Source organism: Palaemon carinicauda, chromosome 26 (assembly GCF_036898095.1).
Source record: "Palaemon carinicauda isolate YSFRI2023 chromosome 26, ASM3689809v2, whole genome shotgun sequence".
In the NCBI taxonomy this organism is placed as follows: domain Eukaryota; kingdom Metazoa; phylum Arthropoda; class Malacostraca; order Decapoda; family Palaemonidae; genus Palaemon; species Palaemon carinicauda.
In genome coordinates, this window is record NC_090750.1 from 102,987,997 (window position 1) to 103,006,724 (window position 18,728).

Below are 18,728 nucleotides of genomic sequence, written 5' to 3' on the forward strand. Positions count from 1 at the left end.
GGAGTGGAAACTCCTGCGCAGGGGGCGGGGGGATATATGCGCAGATTTAAAACTGATGAAACGAACGTATGTACAAATGGGAAAGGAAATAACCCAACAAATAAACCCAATATAGGAAGGTAAAATGGAATGTATGATAAATTATATTGAATGGGAATATAAAATGAGAAAATAATACGGTAATAAAAAGAGTAATAATGGAGAGAAACGAAGGATGGAAGGTGGGGCGAACGAACAAACGAACAAATGGGTGATAATGTTAGCATGAAACGCTAACATTTGATCTACATCAGGTATGGAATGCTAACATTTAATCTACATCAGGCGTTGGCAGCACTGGTTACTCTATTACTACAAGAAATAACCTTTGAAACGGCTCCTCCCAAATATATCCAGGTATACTGATTTGTCTTTTCCTACGGTTATAATAAATACCAGAAAGAAATGTATAGAGAAGAAAAGGACTGAATTACGGTTATATATCGGTTCCCCAGTATGTTTTCCCCACCCAAAACCCCGAGTTCCCACTGGGGGTCCCCCATTATCGGTGGATATAGATGTATATATATTTCTGTAACTATTCATTTGCGACGGGAACGAGTGTTATTTTCGAAGGGAGCGTAATTTTTCCTATAAGAAAAAGTAGTTGGAATACTAGGATACATTGAGATGTAATAATATACAATGAAACCCTTTAGGGTACCTATGATCATTAATTTAATTAGATTATTAAAGCTAGCAATAATTCTGTTCCTAATGCAATGTATATTAAAGTCATAGTAAATTGTAGGAATTAAAAGCCTGAATTCTTTATAAAATTTCATTCATAAAAATAATGGTACACAAGTATTGTAACGATAGATGTTTTGTAGATAATTTGAACCATTCTTTAGGAAAGTCTGTCATCAAAACCCATAATAGGCTACATTATGCCTGAAATATTTTAAGACAGACGACAGTAAACATGCTAGAAAAAAAAAAGTTGTTTTTCTTAGATTAATGTAAACTATAATTCTTCATCCAAATTTAATTTTGTAAGTTACTTATAAGGATCTACATTATACATTAATTCAGATCCATACATCTAATATGACACTAATAGACTTTTCTCTCTGCTCTCAGAGTTTTTAAATAAATTCACAACTTATCGTAGCATGGAACACTGTGTCTAAGCTACGGTTTTAAAACCAAGTTTAACATCATTCTTGGTTGAATAACATTTACATAAACATCGCTAACCCACGTGATTTTAATTAATGTAAATATCACCTACAATGGCATTTAATATCTAATGTATATGCACTGTTAATTTATGATGAAGTGCTTTGGGATGGGCAAAGATTATACAATGTCTGACTTTTAGCATTGCCGTACCTTCAGAAGAATATATTTTACGAAAATAAAGATCATTTCACTGGCATCATAGCCTGTTTTAAATCGGGTAACGTCGAGAGGAGAGAAGAAAAAAAAAAAAAAAAAAGCTTACTCTCGTTCGTCAGATTGACAGTTCTTCTAAATAAGGCATTTTCCGGTCAAGTGGACTCACTAAGAGTTACTAGGAGTGAATTTTTATTCCAGCTGTGACCAAGCTGTGGAATGATTTTCCTAATCGGGTAGTTGAATCGGAAGAACTTCCAAAGTTCACATTTACAAATTTTTTTTTGTTTTGTTTAGAGGGGGACAAGTCTTTTTGTAGTTTATTTATCACATATCTGTTTTGATGTTACTGTTTTTAGAATAAAAGTTAAATTTTTCTGTTCATTTCGTTTTCCTTTCCTCACTGGGCTATTTTCCCTGGTGGAGCCCTTGGGCTTCTAGCATCTAGCTTTTCCAACTAGGGTTGTAGCTTTGCTAGTAATAGGGATAATGGGTTTGGCTGAAACTTCCAGATTTTTTTTTTTTTTTTTTTTTTTACTTTTCAGGGACAGTGTTAAAGTTTCCTCTTCTTCAGGGAAAAGTCCGTGCTTCGTTTATTGTACCCCATAGCCCGTTAAAAATAAGATTACTTTAAAGTACAATGATAAATCTTTACTCACAGGAAACCAATACTGAATAACTTGTTCGAGGGCTTTCCTTTCAGAACTAATTTTGGGTAACCATCTCTGTAAACTCCGTATCCTTTCCTTACAATAACCTACCTTCAGTTGGAGCTGCATTTCAGAACTTTCCCTTTGGATATAGTTACGAAATATTAACTTTTGGTAATAGCTACCACAACTTCAAATCAGATTTTGTAAGGAACCCGACAATCTTTCAAAATGGGTTTAATTCGTACACGAACGGGCAAGACCAGTGCTTTTTATATAACAAAAGTAACCAGTTTCTTTATAAATCAGCGTAATAAAACTTAAATTTAATCTTTCAAAAAAATTTTGTTCACACATACAAAAAGAAATATAGATGACCATTGGACTTAACAAATTCTTAAGCCTTTAAACATTAACAATACTATAAATTTACCACATTTTAGCTAAAGCGCATTTAACTATTTATTTAGCTGAAGTTAGGAAAACCTTTATTGAAAAAAATTATACCAAAAGGTCAATTTTCAAAAACCATTTAATGTAATTAAAATAAGGACAAAAACCTGAAATATACCAAAGAAAAACTTATAAAAACTATTCAAATGGAATTAAAATTAGGACAAAAAAAAGTCTTAGAACAAGAAATAGTTCAATAATTATGTATTAAGACTAAGATATCAGATTTTGACATTTTATTAAAGAAAAATTACCAATAATACGAGATATTTCAAAGGAAAAATACCAATAAAAACGTCTTAGAACAAGAAAACCTTAATATATATTCAAGTATTAGGAATCTTAAAATATCAAATTTTGACATTTTATTAGAAGAAAAATATAACAAGCTCTAAATTAAAACCAAGTTTTATAATTTAGACAATTTGTGATAGGAAAATATTTTTGAACCATAAATAGTTAAACATTAAAATTGCATTTAAAGATACAATTCCACAGATCTTAATATGGACCGAAAAGCCAAAATTAAAGTCTTGATCTACAAAGTCTTCAATACATGTTCTACAGTAGAGTAAGTTTAAAATGTATTTAAATTAATTTGATTATCATCACTTAAAAAAGCTGAATTAAAATACAAAACTTTCAGGTCTAAGGCCTGAACTACAAAGTCTTTTGATACATATTCTACAGTATCTGAAGTAAGCTTGAAATTTATTTATTAAATTAATTTGATCATTATCAGTTAAAAAAAAAAAAGCTACTTTAAAATATACAAAACTTTCGGGTCTTTTGGAGTAATTTTGGCGATATGCAACAAGTCTATTTGTACTATACAGATTTCTGGTTAATTCAATGGTACAGAGTTATCTTTTCATTTGTATAGCAGCAGATTAAGCAAGCCTTGGACAGTGAGCTTACACTGTTTACTGTTAAGGTTACGGCTGACTGAGGGCACCTACAGATTAGTCTGGAACTGGAACTAGGCACCTTTTGACATTTGCCAGATTAAACTGCAACTGGAACTAGTAAACTAGCCACCTTTTAACATTTGCTAGATTAAACTGCAACTGGAACTAGTAAACTAGTCACCTTTTAACATTTGCCAGATTAAACTGCAACTGGAACTAGTAAACTAGTCACCTTTTAACATTTGCCAGATTAAACTGCAACTGGAACTCTTAAAATAGCCACCTTTTAACATTTGCTAGATTAAACTGCAACTGGAACTAGTAAACTAGTCACCTTTTAACATTTGCCAGATTAAACTGCAACTGGAACTAGTAAACTAGTCACCTTTTAACATTTGCCAGATTAAACTGCAACTGGAACTCAAACTAGGCACCTTTAACATTTGCCAGATTAAACTGCAACTGGAACTCTTAAACTAGCCACCTTTTAACATTTGCTAGATTAAACTGCAACTGGAACTAGTAAACTAGTCACCTTTTAACATTTGCCAGATTAAACTGCAACTGGAACTAGTAAACTAGTCACCTTTTAACATTTGCCAGATTAAACTGCAACTGGAACTCAAACTAGGCACCTTTAACATTTGCCAGATTAAACTGCAACTGGAACTAAAACTAGCCACCTTTTAACATTTGCCAGATTAAACTGCAACTGGAACTAAAACTAGCCACCTTTTAACATTTGCCAGATTAAACTGCAACTGGAACTCTTAAACTAGCCACCTTTTAACATTTGCTAGATTAAACTGCAACTGGAACTCAAACTAGGCACCTTTAACATTTGCCAGATTAAACTGCAACTGGAACTCTTGAACTAGCCTCCTTTTAACATTTGCCAGATTAAACTGCAACTGGAACTCTTAAACTAGCCACCTTTTAACATTTGCTAGATTAAACTGCAACTGGAACTCAAACTAGCCACCTTTTAACATTTGCTAGATTAAACTGCAACTGGAACTCAAACTAGGCACCTTTAACATTTGCCAGATTAAACTGCAACTGGAACTCAAACTAGGCACCTTTAACATTTGCCAGATTAAACTGCAACTGGAACTCTTAAACTAGCCACCTTTTAACATTTGCTAGATTAAACTGCAACTGGAACTCTTAAACTAGCCACCTTTTAACATTTGCTAGATTAAACTGCAACTGGAACTCAAACTAGGCACCTTTAACATTTGCCAGATTAAACTGCAACTGGAACTCTTAAACTAGCCACCTTTTAACATTTGCTAGATTAAACTGCAACTGGAACTCAAACTAGGCACCTTTAACATTTGCCAGATTAAACTGCAACTGGAACTAAAACTAGCCACCTTTTAACATTTGCCAGATTAAACTAAAACTGGAACTCAAACTAGGCACCTTTTAACATTTGCCAAGATTAAACTGCAACTGAAACTAGCCACCTTTTAACATTTTCCAGATTAAACTAACTGGAACTCAAACTAGGCACCTTTTAACATTTGCCAAGATTAAACTGCAACTAGGCACATTCAACATTTTCCAGATTAAACTGCAACTGGAACTCAAACTAGGCACCTGTAACATTTGCCATAGTAAACTGAAACTGAAACTAGCCACCTTTTAACATTTGTCAAGATTAAACTGCAACTGAAACTAGGCACATTCAACATTTTCCAGATTAAACTGCAACTGGAACTCAAACTAGGCACCTGTAACATTTGCCATAGTAAACTGAAACTGAAACTAGCCACCTTTTAACATTTGCCAGATTAACCTGAAACAAACTAGGCACCTTTAACATTTGCAGAGTAAAAGCTTCAATAACCAGCTTGGCAAGTAAACACACTGCAGTGCTTGGTAGGCCCAGTGCCTCCTGACGAAAGATTTCACAGATGTCGACTTGAAGTTGCTATATTTGAGGTTTGTCGTGAAAGGTCTTCACAGGAGTTTGACTCTGAAAAACTTCCATTTATCCAGAGGCTAAACAATAATTCCAGGTTGGTAGCTCTGCTCCACACCAGACACCACCTGGAAGAAATTTCAAGTTTTAATATCTCTGCTAAGAAACTTTAGAACTTACTTTAACTAACTTTTATAGGAACTTAAAGGGTTAACGAATAAAAATTCTAAAAGTTTAAACTTCAATGTAATATATATTAAAAACTAAAAGGTCGTACAAATAAAAAAATTTCAATAGTTAGCCTGAACTTCAGTGATGTATATTAAAAACTAAAATGTAAAAATAAAGGCATTTCAAAAGTTACTGAACTTCAATGAACTTTTTATCAAACGAACTAGAAGGTCATACGATTAAAAATTTAATAATTATTACTGAACTTCAATGAACTAAGTCGGCAAGGCATAAAATTCAGTATAATATAAGGAATCCAAATCCAAAATAAGAGACACGTGAGCAAAAGCGAGAATTTTTAAATACTTTACAATGATTATGGAGAAAGCTGTCCAAGATAAGTTCTCAAAGAGTTTCAAATAAATGTCCAAATCAACACCAAACTGAGGACCACCAGCACCTGAGAGAATGGAAAAGATTTTAGGTTGCAGTGGTGAAGGTGTGTCAGATCTATGAATTTAAAAAAGAGGACCACCAGCACCTGAGAGAATGGAAAAGATTTTAGGTTGCAGTGGTGAAGGTGTGTCAGATCTATGAATTTAAAAAAAGAGGACCACCAGTAGTTTGAGAGAATGGAAAAGATTTTAGGTTGCAGTGGTGAAGGTGTGTCAGATCTATGAATTTAAAAAAGAAAATTAAAAAGTTACAAAAAATTCTTAAACCAGTGATACACAAACTACAGTAAACAAATTTCTGGGAACTCTTAGTCTTTAGCAACTTGATAACTTTAATTTTATGCCTGTGCTTAGCATTAGGATAAATTTGAAACAAAATAACTAGAGAGTAGAATGCATGACTAAGCATGACAAAATATGACAAAGAAGGCATGACACAGCATGACACACATAGGCACTTTCTTCCAAAATATGACAAAGAAGGTATGACATAGCATGACACACATAGGCACTTTCTTCCTGGCATAGTTTCTTACTTTTGTTGACGCTGAACAGCTTAAAATTTCAAATTCTCGAACTCATGATACGAACGATCTACCTGGTTATAATTTTCATTATCACTGATATGATACTATAATCCACACTAGTGCTCAAAGTTATCGGCTAATAGTAGAACTATACACTACAGCCGATATAACAGACCACATCGAGGATAAATTTTCTCCGAAATTCTACTGATATTTATCTTCAAGTTAAGTGGCCCAAACCACACTTCAGCTCTGATTAATACCGAACTATTCACCTTTAAATCTATCTTAATTTTGTGTAATTGAATGTTTAACACTTAGAGTTATTTAATTACACCTTTGGGAAAACAATCTGAGTCCTCATTACCTTCATGTAACCAACTGAAATTATGATAATTTACATTCATGTAAGCTAAATTTTCACTCTGTGGTGGAAATGTGGAGGTTGGGCTGTGGCACCCTAGCAGTACCAGCTGAACTCGGCTGAGTCCCTGGTTAGGCTGGAGGAACATAGAGAGTAGAGGTCCCCCTTTTTGTTTTGTTCTTGTTGATGTCGGCTACCCCCCAAAATTGGGGGAAGTGCCTTTGGTATATGGATATGGATGGAAATTTTCACTCGACTCTTAATCTCATTAAACGCACCAAAACTCATAGCCATTTCTATTTGCTAATTCCGTGCTTTAAAGGAATTGAAGGTTTAAAATTACCAAGAGTAAATTCTACATACAAATTGATTTAGATTAAACCTAGGCAAATTGATTTCCCACATCTCTAACTTTGCAACTGTATTCTATATAATAAGATATTTATTTAGATATATGAAATATAAGCTTTCAACTAAGCTCCATAACGCCACAGAAGAGTTGGAAGACCCAGGCCTACATGGCTGAGGACTGAAGCGTGAAATAAGACTACTGGAGAAATATCGAATTAAAAGCTCGATATTAAGATTAGTGGCGAAATCTAACCGAGGTCATTTACGTCAATAGGATATTATGAAGATTAAACTAATCATAAGTAAAAATTGTTTTTAAAAGAATCTTGAATGAACACTAAAGACTTTTTATAAACTTTTCAAACAGTTTTAAATAGAGTTTCACAGTATATTCCAGTAGTGAAATTTAGGAAATTATTTCAAAGTTATAAAACTAAACACAAAACGACGGAATTTTAATAAAATTATCCGTAAAATTACTGTTCTCAACCGTATATCAGTAAAATACACGCGACCGTAACTTTACTTAGTAATCTTAAGAGTTGGTGAGAGTAATACAACTCACTTAACGTCAATATATCCATTTATAAAACCAAATGGCAGGCAATATTTATTCCAGCGTTTTTAGTCTTTACGGGAAATTTTGAAATTTAGAATGATCACACACTGACTTAAACTTATTAAAACAATGTAACGTTGCATGACTATACTCTATTTTTAGCGAGGCAGATTTGCACGGACTCTCAGGGGTGCCCTTTTAGCTCTAAAAAGTTTCCTGTTCGCCGATTGGTTGGACAAGATATTTTAGCCAATCTGATAGCAGGAAACTTATGAGAGCTAAAAGGGCACCGCGGCGAGTCAGTGCAAATGTAGCTTATTGAAAAAAATGATTGCACTAATCCTTTATACTGAGCATTAAAGCCATTCACACTGGCGAATAAATAAGGATAAAACACTTAATAATCTGGACATATCTGAATAACTTGGTAAAGCACTGATAATCCAATAACACTATGTTAGCATAATCAACACTAGGAGATAGACTTGGATTTCATTGCACTGTTCGAATCACTGCTTACATACACAAAAGCTAACTTGCCTCCCATAATCAAAACCAAAATTAAAGGGAGAATGTACTAACTTGGGAGTTTAAGCGAAGCTGTTTAAGATTTGCACCGTACAAAGTTGCAACTCCTTTTCAAAACCTTCCAATAATGTAATCCAGTGTCCTTAACCACAGTAGTATTGATATCAAATTTAATAACGTAAAGGATTAATCGACTTTTTTTATAACCCAAAATATGACACCATCACATAAAATAAAACCTTTTTACTCACCAACATAAAATTTTGAAGTCACTGCACCACCACTGACAAAGAACACTGAATTTCACGGAAAAAATTCCTTAGCCTTCGCTTTAACACTGACAGAACAAGGATAACAAAATCCGAAACAGATATCTAGAACTGTTACTTCCACTTTAGTGTCCTTGATTTGAAAGTGTCGCCATCTACTGCTTAGTTTCCGAACTACTGGTCTCCTTGATAATTTACGAGGTTATCTTTCAGTTAACCGAATAAAAAGTTAATATTTTCTCTCATTTGTGATGAAAAGAACTGCAGTTATAGGCAATTATATTTATTATGTAGATTGGACTTATGATTCACATACTTATAAAAATTTGCACATTTGAAAAATAAATTAGTAAAGTCTCAAGTGTGTTTTCACTACTCTTTCCCTCATACACATGAAGGGGGGGAATCTGGATGGATGAACTGGGTGCAGGGGGGAAATGACAGGAAAAAAGGTTTGGGAACCACTGCTCTAGGTTGTGAGGGGGTTGGGGGTAGGGGGGTTACATGTGAGGGGTATATATACTAAACATATGCCGAATAACTACCTGTTCATAATTAGAATTTATCAAATCATTCAACAAAATCTTTTCATCAGGGAACCCCAATGTAGCAAAAGGTTAGGCAACCACAATATAGCAAAAGGTTAGGTAACTACAATATAGCAAATATTAGGCAATTACAATATATCAAAAGGTTAGGCAACCACAATATAGCTAAAGGTTAGGCAACCACAATATAACAAAAGGTTAGGCAACTACAATATATCGAAAGGTTAGGCAACCACAATATAGCAAAAGGTTAGGTATCTACAATATAGCAAATATTAGGCAATTACAATATATCAAAAGGTTAGGCAACCACAATATAGCTAAAGGTTAGGCAACCACAATATAACAAAAGGTTAGGCAACTACAATATATCAAAAAGTTAGGCAACCACAATATAGCAATAGGTTAGCTAACTGCAATATAGCAAAATGTTAGGCAACTACAATATGGCAAAAGGTTAGGCAACTCCAATATAGCAAAAGGTTAGGCAACTACAATATAGCAAAAGGTTAGGCAGCCACAATATAACAAAAGGTTAGGCAACTACAAAATAGCAAAAGGTTAGGCAACCACAATATAGCAAAAGGTTGGGCAACTACAATATAGCAAAAGGTTCGGAAACCACAATATAGCAAAAGGTTAGGCAACCACAATAAAGCAAAAGGTTAGGCAACTACAATATAGCAAAAGGTTGGGCAACTACAATATAGCAAAAGGTTAGGCAACTATAATATAGCAAAAGGTTAGGCAGCTACAGTATAGCAAAAGGCAACTACAATATAGCAAAAGGTTAGGCAACCACAATAAAGCAAAAGGTTAGGCAACTACAATAGAGCAAAAGGTTAGGCAACCACAATAAAGCAAAAGGTTGGGCAACTACAATATAGCAAAAGGTTAGGCAACCACAATAAAGCAAAAGGTTGGGCAACTACAATATAGCAAAAGGTTAGGCAACTACAATATAGCAAAAGGTTAGGCAACCACAATAAAGCAAAAGGTTAGGCAACTACAATAGAGCAAAAGGTTAGGCAACTACAATATAGCAAAAGGTTAGACAACCACAATAAAGCAAAAGGTTAGGCAACCACAATATAGCAAAAGGTTAGGCAACCACAATACATCAAAAGGTTAGGCAACTACAATATAGCAAAAGGTTAGGCAACCACAATATAGCTAAAGGTTAGGCAACCACAATATAACAAAAGGTTAGGCAACTACAATATATCGAAAAGTTAGGCAACCACAATATAGCAAAAGGTTAGGCAACTACAATATAGCAAAAGGTTAGGCAACTACAATATAACAAAAGGTTAGGCAATTACAAAATAGCAAAAGGTTAGGCAGCCACAATATAGCAAAAGGTTGGGCAACTAAAATATAGCAAAAGGTTAGGAAACCACAATATAGCAAAAGGTTAGGCAACCACAATAAAGCAAAAGGTTAGGCAACTACAATAGAGCAAAAGGTTAGGCAACCACAATATAGCAAAAGGTTAGGCAACTACAATATAGCAAAAGGTTAGGCAACCACAATATAGCAGAAGGTTAGGCAACTACAATATAGCAAAAGGTTAGGCAACCGCAATATAGCAAAAGGTTAGACAACCGCAATATAGCAAAAGGTTAGGCAACCACAATATAGCAAAAGGATAGGCAACTACAATATAGAAAAAGGTTAGGCAACTACAATATAGCAAAAGGTTAGGATTAAGGATTCTAGTGGAATGTTAGTTTGGGCCTTTGAACTGTATCGTGGTCTTCCACTGCCTTGGGCATGAGTTCTCTTGCTTGAGGGTACAGTCGGGAGCACTTTTCTATCTTATTTCTCTTCCTCTGTTTTAAGTTTTTATAGTTTATATATGAAAGATCTATTTTAGTGTTTTTACTATTCATAGAATATTTTATATTGTTCATTATTTCCCTTGTAGTAGTTTGTTTATTTCCTTTCCTCACTGGGCTATTTTCCCCTGTTGGAGCCCTTGGGCATATAGCATCCTGCTTTTCCAACTAGGGTTGTAGCCTATTAAATAAGTAAGTAATAAAAGTAAGTAAGTAATAAAAGTAAGTAAGTAACAACAACAACAACAATAATAATAATAATAATAATAATAATAATAAAAATACGTTGTCGGGAACTATTCTGCGCGTTAACGAGTAAACAAACTTCAATTATTCCCTTTATTTGCATCATTGTGCTTATCAAAATTTGATTACCTTATTAATAGCTTGCTTTAAACCTGACTTTACTTAAACCACTATGGGAAAAAAACAATCTTATCCAGTTATTTCGTTCAACTGAGAGCTCTTGGGGGAGCTCTCATTGAGTAATAACGTCCAAATTAAACTTTCTCAACAAAGGCTTCCACTGAAACTTTTTAGCTCAATTCAAAATAGTACTAATATCCCTGCATTTTTCCTATCATGAAAATCAGAATGTCACTTAGTGATAAGAGACGAAACATCTTGGCACTAAAACGTCCACATTCATTAAATCAAGGGAATTATGAGTTAACAGAAAACCTGTCTACTTCTCCAATAGAATCCTGAAAGATGCCTGCAGATTCCTTTACAAAATATGTGCCTACATGTTTTGCCATTTAGATAACTAATAAGTTACCAACGCATAATATAATAGATATATTCTAAGGACAATCAATGCATCATTACTGGTTACATATTAGGTCATTCAAATAAAACTATAAAAATCACAGACCTAAGTACAAATGAAGAACTTAATATCCTTGGCCTTCAATCATAGGGCTCAATACTACACAGTATGGCCAACATAAGGCACAATGCTACACAGTATGGCCACCATAAGGCACAATGCTACACAGTATGGCCACCATAAGGTACAATACTAAACAGTATGGCCACCATAAGGCACAATACTCCACAGTATGGCCACCATAAGGCACAATGCTACACAGTATGGCCACCATAAGGCACAATGCTACACTGTATGGCCACCATAGGGCTCAATACTACACAGTATGGCCACCATAAGGCACAATGCTACACAGTATGGCCACCATAAGGCACAATACTCCACAGTATGGCCACCATAAGGCACAATGCTACACAGTATGGCCACCATAAGGCTCAATGCTACACTGTATGGCCACCATAGGGCTCAATACTACACAGTATGGCCACCATAAGGCACAATGCTACACAGTATGGCCACCATAAGGCACAATGCTACACTGTATGGCCACCATAGGGCTCAATACTACACAGTATGGCCACCATAAGGCACAATGCTACACAGTATGGCCACCATAAGGCACAATGCTACACAGTATGGCCACCATAAGGCACAATGCTACACAGTATGGCCACCATAAGGCACAATGCTACACAGTATGGCCACCATAAGGCACAATACTCCACAGTATGGCCACCATAAGGCACAATGCTACACAGTATGGCCACCATAAGGCTCAATGCTACACTGTATGGCCACCATAGGGCTCAATACTACACAGTATGGCCACCATAAGGCACAATGCTACACAGTATGGCCACCATAAGGCACAATGCTACACTGTATGGCCACCATAGGGCTCAATACTACACAGTATGGCCACCATAAGGCACAATGCTACACAGTATGGCCACCATAAGGCACAATGCTACACTGTATGGCCACCATAGGGCTCAATACTACACAGTATGGCCACCATAAGGCTCAATGCTACACAGTATGGCCACCATAAGGCACAATACTCCACAGTATGGCCACCATAAGGCACAATGCTACACAGTATGGCCACCATAAGGCACAATGCTACACTGTATGGCCACCATAGGGCTCAATACTACACAGTATGGCCACCATAAGGCACAATGCTACACAGTATGGCCACCATAAGGCACAATACTCCACAGTATGGCCACCATAAGGCACAATGCTACACAGTATGGCCACCATAAGGCTCAATGCTACACTGTATGGCCACCATAGGGCTCAATACTACACAGTATGGCCACCATAAGGCACAATGTTACACAGTATGGCCACCATAAGGCACAATACTCCACAGTATGGCCACCATAAGGCACAATGCTACACAGTATGGCCACCATAAGGCACAATGCTACACTGTATGGCCACCATAGGGCTCAATACTACACAGTATGGCCACCATAAGGCACAATACTCCACAGTATGGCCACCATAAGGCACAATACTCCACAGTATGGCCACCATAAGGCACAATACTCCACAGTATGGCCACCATAAGGCACAATACTACACAATATGGCCCATAAAGCACAATACAACACAGTATAGCCACCATAAAGCACAGTACTACACAGTATGGCCACCATAAAGCACAATACTACACAGTATGGCCACCATAAAGCACAATACTACACAGTATGGCCACCATAAAGCATAATACTACACAGTATGGCCACCATAAAGCACAATACTGCACAGTATGGCCATCATAAAGGACAATACTACACAGTATGGCCACCATAAGGCACAATACTACACAGTATGGCCACAATAAGGCTCAATCCTACACAGTATGGCCCCCATAAGGCACAATACTGCTCAGTATAGCCACCATAAGGCACAATACTACCAATATGGCCTACATAAGGCACAATACAGCACAGTATGGCCTACACAAGGCACAATACAGCACAGTATGGCCTACATAAGGCACAATACTGCACAGTATAGCCACCATAAGGCACAATACTACCAATATAGCCTACATAAGGCACAATACAGCACATGATGGCCTACATAAGGCACAATACAGCACAGTATGGCCCCCATAAGGCACAATACTGCTCAGTATAGCCACCATAAGGCACAATACTACCAATATGGCCTACATAAGGCACAATACAGCACAGTATGGCCTACACAAGGCACAATACAGCACAGTATGGCCTACATAAGGCACAATACTGCACAGTATAGCCACCATAAGGCACAATACTACCAATATAGCCTACATAAGGCACAATACAGCACAGGATGGCCTACATAAGGCACAATACAGCACAGTATGGCCTACATAAGGCACAATACTGCACAGTATAGCCACCATAAGGCACAATACTACCAATATAGCCTACATAAGGCACAATACAGCACAGGATGGCCTACATAAGGCACAATACAGCACAGGATGGCCTACATAAGGCACAATACTGAACAGTACAGTCACCATAAAGCACATTGCTGCACAGTATGCCCATCATATGTAGGGGTAACCGTTTATTTGCGACGTGAAAGGGGGACATCAGTATAAACTAACAAGTACATACATGATACCATAATCCTGTCATTGGAAACCACTCGCTCCATTTCCTATCCTAACACACGCTTTACTGCCTATGTACTGTATAAACTCTTCACTGCTTGCAGCAACCTTTCACCAATTCCATATAGCCTCATCACATTCCCCATCGCTTCCCTATCAACTCTATCACACGCTTTCTCCATGTCCATAAACGCAAAATACACCTTCCTTTTATTAAATATTTCTTCCATATCTGCCTAACTGTAAAAAAGATCTGATCCACACCTCTCCTACCTCTTCTAAAACCACACTGCACTTTCAAGATTGGATCCTCTTCTTTTATCCTTAATTCTATTAATTAGTACTCTACCATACACTTTTCCAACCACACTCAGGCTGATACCCCTTGAATTACAACACGCACGCACATCTCCCTTACCTTTGTATAGCGGAACAATACCTGAACACACCCAGTACACCGATACTAATGATAACATTAAAACTGATAGTAAATATTCTCACCAACCATTCAAGTACAGTCACACACCTTTCCTTTAACATCTCAGCCTTCAAGCCATCCATACCAGGTGCTTTTCATGACCACGTTCTATCTAGGGTGACTGATATTGGATTAAATAATTGGGTCAGTTATTTTAACGACAGTTGTCAAATTGAAAGGGAAAAATGCATGTAAGCAATCCCAAAGTATCTCCTATTACAGCCCCCCCCCTCTCTCTCTCTCTCTCTCTCTCTCTCTCTCTCTCTCTCTCTCTCTCTCTCTCTCTCTCTCTCTCTCTCTCTCTTTTTTCAGAAAATAACCTACCATTAAAGGAATGTTACGAGATTATATAATTACAAAATATATAAAATATTCCTTAAACGCTTGAAATATTTACACCTTGCACTTTTGACCAATTCTAAACAACTGTATGGAAAAGTGATAAATTCTACTGAATAAAAATCATAAAATGCTAAAGTTTTATCAATTTCTTATTAGTTTCAACCCAGAATATCAGAAGGAAATTAGAGGGGCACTCAGTAGAGTGCAGACCTCTTCCGCAACAGCTTATTTCTTGACCTTTTCTTCAACTTTGACCTTTGACCTTAACATGTATTTACTGGCGTTGATTTTCATACACTCAAATATGAACCAAGTTTGAAGTCTCTGTAACAACGATGTCCAAACTTGTGGCTGATTACGTGAATTGGACATTTTGCTTGACCGTGACCTTGAATTTTGACCTTGACCTTCCAAAAATTAATAATTTCCAGCTTTTTACATAAGTTAATCCATGCGAGTTTCATTACTCTACGCTTGAAATTATGGGTAGGAAGCTGTTCACAAACACACAAACAAACAACCACAAACAAGGGGTAAAACATAACCCCCATCCAACTTTGTTGGTGGAGGTAATAAAAGAAAAAAAAAACAGTAAGTATATATAAAAATACCTCTATTCCAACCCCCACACCCACAAGCAAGACGACTCCAAATATTTTCACCATAAAAAATTCACACAGAAATAAATATTGAATTAAATAATGTGATTTTATGAACTTTAAATTGTCTAAATCCTTATATCCACGCATTGGATATCCCTAAATATACCTCAAATATTTTGATAGTTTATAAAATAATCTAACAGCAAAAATACCTTATAAATACAAATGATTATTATTTTGAAATTACCTACCGCCAATATTTTGATACGGGTCCTCCCAACACCTGCTGCTGTTACGTGGCTCCACCCCCTTTCATGGTTCTTCCTCTATCTGGGCTGGTATATCAAAGAATATCTGAAAGAAAAATCAAGATGTTAAAAGGGCCAAAACCCGATTTTTTTAATACTTAAATTATGACAACAAAATGTTATGAAGAAAATAACCTATCGCTGTGTGTGTTGAGGAAAATGTCTTCACAAAGTAACAATGATGTTCAAACTTAGGCCTCTTCCCCCATGAAGGTATGATTTTGAATCTCTCTCTCTCTCTCTCTCTCTCTCTCTCTCTCTCTCTCTCCTTCCTTCCTGGAACTCGTCCTGACAACAGGGTACAATTATTGTCCTCATTCAAGTCGTCCCCTGACAACAGGGTACACTGTCTTCATTTAAGTCGTCCCCTGACAACAGGGTACAATAATTGTCCTCATTTAAGGCGTCCCCTGACAACAGGGTACAATTATTGTCCTCATTCAAGTCGTCCCCTGACAACAGGGTACACTGATTGTCCTCATTCGAGTCGTCCCCTGACAACAGGGTACACTGACTGTCCTCATTCGAGTCGTCCCCTGACAACAGGGTACACTGACTGTCCTCATTCGAGTCGTCCCCTGACAACAGGGTACACTGACTGTCCTCATTCGAGTCGTCCCCTGACAACAGGGTACACTGACTGTCCTCATTCAAGTCGTCCCCTGACAACAGGGTACAATAATTGTCCTCATTCGAGTCATCCCCTGACAACAGGGTACACTGACTGACCTCATTCGAGTCGTCCCCTGACAACAGGGTACACTGACTGACCTCATTCGAGTCGTCCCCTGACAACAGGGTACACTGACTGACCTCATTCGAGTCGTCCCCTGACAACAGGGTACACTGACTGACCTCATTCGAGTCGTCCCCTGACAACAGGGTACACTGACTGACCTCATTCGAGTCGTCCCCTGACAACAGGGTACACTGACTGACCTCATTCGAGTCGTCCCCTGACAACAGGGTACACTGACTGACCTCATTCGAGTCGTCCCCTGACAACAGGGTACACTGACTGTCCTCATTCGAGTCGTCCCCTGACAACAGGGTACACTGACTGTCCTCATTCAAGTCGTCCCCTGACAACAGGGTACAATAATTGTCCTCATTCAAGTCATCCCCTGACAACAGGGTACACTGACTGACCTCATTCGAGTCGTCCCCTGACAACAGGGTACACTGACTGACCTCATTCGAGTCGTCCCCTGACAACAGGGTACACTGACTGTCCTCATTCGAGTCGTCCCCTGACAACAGGGTACACTGACTGTCCTCATTCAAGTCGTCCACTGACAACAGGGTACAATAATTGTCCTCATTCAAGTCATCCCCTGACAACAGGGTACAATAATTGTCCTCATTCAAGTCGTCCCCTGACAACAGGGTACAATTATTTCCCTCATTTAAGTCAAACGACTAACATTGAATGTAGACACGACAAAATATTTGAGCATTCAACTACTCCAATGCCACGAGTATTAAGGAAGACGAGACAGAGTAACAAGAACGAGAAAGCTTGATCAATAATAAGCGTATCAGAGTTACTTACGCAACAGCCTCGTTTAGCAATCCTTTAGGAAGAATTGCGTATTCATGGCAAATGCTTGTCTTGGTCAAGAGAATTTGAATTTTAAACTAGGCATTTAACTAATAGAAAAGGGATCAACTGGGCATAACCAAATTCATTTACGAAGCCAAAACGATTTTTTACCTCAGAGTGCTGGCCAGAAAATTGCGATTTTATAATGCTGAGCTTACGTTAGAGAAATGAGTCTGGATAAGGCAATCCTTGTAATGAAGGCAAGACTTAAATACGCTCAAGTTAAAAGCAAATTTCAGGGGAAGATACAATGATGATGTGTGTGACCTATGCAAAGATGAAGAAGATACTACAGAACATTCATTTTTATTCTCAAAACTAGGACAGTCAATATAATTATAATCAGTATTATTTGTTAAGCTACAACCCTAGTTGGAAAAGCAGGGTGCTATAAGCCCTGGCCTCCAACGGGGAAAATAGCCCAGTGAGGAAAGGAAACAAGGAAATATAGAAAATTTTAAGAACAGTAACAACATTAAAATAAATATTTCCTATATAAACTATGAAAGCTTTAACAAAAACAAGAGGAAGAGAAATAAGATAGAATAGTGTACCCGAGAACTCTAACCCTAGTGTGCCAGAGTCTACCCTCAAGCAAGAGAACTCTAACCCTAGTGTGCCAGAGTGTACCCTCAAGCAAGAGAACTCTAACCCATGACAGTGGAAGACCATAGAACGGAGGCTATGGCACTACCTAAGACTAGAATAGAAGATATAAGCGTAGGGATGTTGCAAAATTAGAGCAGGGATCTAGTTGCTCATAAGTAGGGCAATGCATATGAAGGAAGAATTTAAAATGTCTAAACTAACCACAACAAGTTAAAGCCAAAACCGATGATATCCCAACTGATTTCAAGGTAGAATTAAGGGGTAAAAGTAAAGGTTAAGAATTTAATTATTAGTTTAGTTAAGCACAGGTAAATTAAGGTTAATTACGATAATATGCATAAGTTTAGAAGCTTTGCACCTATCTATGAAGTGATAGTGTGACAGCAAACTTATTTTGCGAAGTGAGTAG

General features: G+C 37.1%; 1 long non-coding RNA gene across 4 annotated transcripts; it reads right to left on the minus strand.

Moving 5' to 3' along the window:
* Nucleotides 1–3,807: 3,807 nt before the first annotated feature.
* On the minus strand, nt 3,808–8,635 carry LOC137619734 (uncharacterized). Of its 4 annotated transcripts, none has more exons than XR_011039964.1 (5): nt 8,522–8,593; nt 5,858–5,996; nt 5,033–5,443; nt 3,975–4,990; nt 3,808–3,822 (listed from the first exon to the last, which is right to left on the minus strand). It is a non-coding gene; the product is annotated as an uncharacterized lncRNA (long non-coding RNA). The 4 variants fall into 4 exon arrangements; XR_011039965.1 differs by having other exon boundaries at nt 3,975–4,370; nt 4,518–5,443; XR_011039966.1 differs by having other exon boundaries at nt 3,975–5,443; nt 5,858–5,946; nt 8,522–8,635.
* Nucleotides 8,636–18,728: the final 10,093 nt, after the last annotated feature.